The 4,683-nt window shown below is 43.4% G+C and overlaps 1 long non-coding RNA gene across 1 annotated transcript; it reads right to left on the minus strand.

Moving 5' to 3' along the window:
* Nucleotides 1–122: 122 nt before the first annotated feature.
* On the minus strand, nucleotides 123–3,980 carry LOC121064820. Its single transcript, XR_005816714.1, has 2 exons — nucleotides 3,512–3,980; nucleotides 123–805 (listed from the first exon to the last, which is right to left on the minus strand). It is a non-coding gene; the product is annotated as an uncharacterized LOC121064820 (long non-coding RNA).
* Between the last annotated feature and the right edge of the window lie 703 nt (nucleotides 3,981–4,683).

Below are 4,683 nucleotides of genomic sequence, written 5' to 3' on the forward strand. Positions count from 1 at the left end.
TGTGTGCCTGTCCTGTCTGCCACAGAAAGGTGGGAAGTTTCTGCTAGCTTCCGATGAGTCTTACATGTCCTAATGAAAGAAAGACAGCTATTATGAAATAACTGCTCTATGAAGAAGCACTCTTAAAAGTTCAATACCAAGTATTATAAGCAGCTAAGTGTATATAGGGGACAATAGCTGAATGGTTATTGGCCTTTCTCATTGCGAAGAACTTAAACCAAAAAGTCTGAAGTCTTTTTTGTTTCCACACAGCATTCCATAAGAGTACACGCTTTCTGTGACCTTGTGGAAGAGAGGAGTGCTAGCACACTGCTTCTTCAGTTCATGCAGAAGAGTCCCAAGTAAGTGCATTGTCTTCCACAGAAGACTTGAACATACGGGAGAAGAGTGGTGGAGAAGTTAAATCTGTCATCTTAGCTTCCAGCAAAAAACTTCCTAGCTGATGAAACAGATCGTGCGAACACTTGATCAAAAAAAGGGGTGTAGGAGGAGGTTATCTTTCCTAGGCCATCACTACAACTTTCCTTTCTCTCAGCAGAAGGCCTAGATTAAGATCTAATATAGCAGCTTTAGCATCTCTAAAAATAATGGATTACTTGCAGTTCATTCCAGCCCTTCTGTTGCACTGGAAAATGGGGTGCATCTTTCCCTTTTTTCCTCCCTTGGAAGCAGAAGGAGTGGTTGCTGTCCTTATTTGGCCATGTGGCAGAAGCAGTCAGTTTCACCAACATCCAGAGATGAATTGCTGTTGTCTTTGGAAATTAAGGTTAAGGAGTTGGCCGCCAACTGTTTCTTAAGTGCATTGCTGAGAAGAAAATACAAAAGTGCATGTTAGATTTCCAAGTATGGGAAGAATGGATTGCTGCATAGTTTTGTGCTAGAAGCAAAAGTTCTGTATCATGAAAATGAGCTAATTGATAATTTGGAATTTGCATTGAAATGTAATGGCTAAATGGACTGCCCTAAATTTCGGGAGCGTTTTTCTGAAGTCTTGCTATGAGCTACTGCCAGATACAGGTGAACAAATGGCAGAATGAACAGCTGGAGAAGTGAATTCCAAAAATACAGTTTGTATTAATGCTGATGGATTAGTTCATACAGACAAACACAAACCGTTACCTGCAGACTCTGAATAATTGCCTGGTGCTTCAGAGAAGTAATGATAGAAGCAAGCTGTGTAAGCTCTCAAATAGCTAAAACTTCACATATGCTTTACATGCAGGGGATAAAAGTGTAGCCATGAAAGGTTAATGGCATGTTTCAAACTTGTCCTCTGATTAAGAAATGACTTGAGTCCTATACAAACTGATTAAAACAGTGCAGATTAAAACTGTACTTTGCAATATTGCTGATTGCATTTTCACTCGGTATTTCTTAATAAAATTTTTGATTTATTTGCATGTAACAGCTAGGGGATAGTCAGAAGTTTATTTTTGTTTTCCACACGTGTCTTGGAAAGTGAGTGTGCAAGGAATAGGACAAACAAATCTATTGGCTTTTTTGTTGGTGGCGGTGGTGATTTTTTGTTTGTTTTTATTATTTTTTATTAGAGAAGGGAGTCAAAGCACTGACTTTATTCCAAAGGTTCCCAAGATGTAAATAAAAAATCCACTGGGGAAGAAGGAGAGAATTACGATCTGTTAGGTAAGTAATTTATGAGAAGTTATTTCCCCACCAGTAACAGGAGAAAGTCAGGACTGAGTGAAGGAGCACAGTCTGTACTGATCTGTCTCAGAAGGAGGAAAGAACCAGAAACAAACCTGCTGTTGATTGTTCTGTTTAGATTAGCAGTTCATAAAGCAAAGTGAGCAGCTATTTTAAAGTGAGGAGTAAGCTTCAGTAATCTACAAGAATAATGCTCTAGGATAAAGGTGTCCCAAGCAATTAGTGAGCTAGACCTGTTAGGACTGATCCAGGTCATGCAGTCCAATTCTGTAAAAATGAATTAAAAAATAGCCCGTGTGTTGGAAGTACACTGGAAACAAAGCTAGAGCGGCTCAGCAAGTTAGTGTGTTGGTGAGGTACAGCTGGAACAAGAGTTGTTCAGAAGGATCACTGAGAAAGGAAGGTTTGCTTGCAGAGAGCTGAATACTGATGCTAGTCCTTGGCAGTTTGAACTCTGACTGCTGAGGTGCTCATTATGCAGCAGCCACAGAGACAGAGCAGGAAGCTAGGCAACTTGAGCAATGAGCTCAGCCATCACCGTTAGGTGGCAGTCTGAAACAGCAGCAGCAAAACCAAATTTTAGCTCCTGGCTGAGATTTCTGGAGCAGTGCTAGAAACTTAGCTGCAATTCTCGAGTATAATTCTCAAGGGGCTATTTTTTCAATTAAAAAAAAATAGATAATATATTTGAGCATTAACTGTTCTTCCTTGTTTTGGGGTAAGTGCTCCATGTCCTCATGTCATCATCTGTTTATGCAACAGAAAAGCCACCCACATCCTAAATTCTGTTGGAGCATTTGTAGCCTCCCGTCACACTTCAGCACATCTCCTGGAAGAATCACCCCCTGAATATGCTGAAAGAAATCAGTACCTGCTCTCCAAGGGGAGAGAGAGACTTCTCATGTTGGAGCTGGTCGGGGAAGTCCCATGGTCAGGGACACAGAGCAATTTGCATTCCACTTCATAAACTGTGTGTTTACCTAAATCTAGGCAGTGGCTGGAACTGCTCTTTAGGAAGTGGTAGCAATGGGCAAGTTGGGAAGAAGCTAAAAATCATAAAAATTTGATTAAACTATCAAAGCACTACTTCACTGGCTTAGAACTAGTTTTATAATTCTTTTCTGGATTGTAATGTAAGCATGTTCAAGTGTTTGTATACAGAATTAATCCATCCCAAGCATGGGTAACAGGCCCTGTGAATTCCTGCTTGTGGCAACAGACAAGCAGTCTCCAATCTTGCTGCAAGCTGATTATATAAATATATATATTTTTTGAAAGCATGTCCTAAATAATCTAGCATAAGTGCAAAATGCATGTGTTATTAGAAGTCTATGTACAGCTTTTCTGCAGCTGCTCATATCTTAACTAAGTTGGAATCATGAATTAGCCTAACAGAAGCTGTCCCCAGTACAGACTTGACCCGAAATGTTCCTAAACTTGTTCCTAAACTCGTGCCTCTCCGTTGTAAGCTGACTGCTGGCCTCCCTCAGGGCAGCCACAACGGCCAGATCAGGCCTTCTCCCATCTCACCTCCCTGCCCTTCTGCTAAGTACCAAGTAAAATGGGAAACTCTGCATTTTCTCTCCTGCCTATTGCTTTTTTGTTGAATACAGATTATTTCTAAAAGAGACCACACTCTTGTCTTCAGCTTAGTTCATAATCTAAGCTCGTGTACAAGTTCTACAGTTTGGAGAGCTGAAATAACCCATGGCAAGTAAAGTCAGAAGACCTAGCAGGAAAGCTAAAATCATTTCTATATGTGGGTGTCAGGAAAGACAGTTGTGAGCTCACAGTCCACCACAAACCAATTTTTAGAAGGATTTCACCCCATACAGTCCCAGCACACCGTCAGGGATTCCTGCCAAGCCCCAGCAGCAGGCTCCTGTGTCAGAAGCAGCGGTGTGCTCGGGGGGTGTGAGGTGTTTGACACTGCAAAATGGCCTGGCTTGCGTCCGCAGGGATGGGAGATGTGCTGCAATGAGGACCTGCGCTTGTTTCCTGTGAGTTTATTCACGTGTGTAGGAGCTTTAATGGGTTTCTTTCACAGGCGGCTGTGAAGGCCCTGCAGCAGGGCCTGGCACTGGTTTGGCTGCTGCCGGCATACTGCAGCTGCCATCCGCACGGAGTAGCGCTGTACTGCGAAGGGTTCGGAGAACATCCAAGAGAGAGAAACAAGTCTGAGAGAGCTGTGAGCTCAGCCTGTTTCACTGCACGTGCTGTGCAGGCCTGAGGACAATCTCCAAGTGCCTACAAGGAGAACTAGCAGCAGGGTAACAGGAAGCCCCTCAAGCTACCAGACACCTGTGTAATTTACCAGGTATGCTCATTCACGCTTAGAATTACCAGAAGCCTGGGGTCTGTGATCCCTAGAAATGCTTAAATCAGGACTGGCTGTTCCTCAAAAAGAAACCTTAAAGCAGGTTGAAAGGCAGCCCTGTGGCACATGCAGTGCGGCAGAACATGGTGCCCAGTGACAGGACAGGAGGCAATGGCGTTGCAGGAGGTGTGTCTGAAGATCAGGAAATACTTTTTCAGCATTAGGGTGACCTAGCCCTGGCACAGGCTGCCCAGAGAGGTTGCAGTCTCCATCCCTGGAAATACTCAAAAGCCACCAGGATGCGGTCCTGGGCAGCCTGCTCTGGGTGGCACTGACTGAGCAGGGGGAGTCAGGCCTCCAGAGGTCCCTGACACCCTGTACTGCTTGTGATTCTGTGATCCCTCCTGGCCTCAGGATCTACTGACAGGATTTGGAGTAGAACATCATTCCCTACTGAACTTCCTTAAATTCTTATTTTTGTGAAATCAGCAGCAATACTGTTTCTCAGCATACTGACATGTAAAACAGAACAGGATTTCATTCTGAATGGGCTCTAGTTCAGCCACTGATTACTTCCAAAAAGCACTATTCCAGTCGCATGCTAACATCAGTTAAGGCCTGAACAAATCCTCAGGAGTGGTTGGGGAATCCAGGACACTTCATGGACAAGTTAGTATTCTCTAATTACAATTAACTCACAA

The sequence above is a fragment of the Cygnus olor genome, chromosome 2, assembly GCF_009769625.2.
Source record: "Cygnus olor isolate bCygOlo1 chromosome 2, bCygOlo1.pri.v2, whole genome shotgun sequence".
Lineage (NCBI taxonomy): Eukaryota > Metazoa > Chordata > Aves > Anseriformes > Anatidae > Cygnus > Cygnus olor.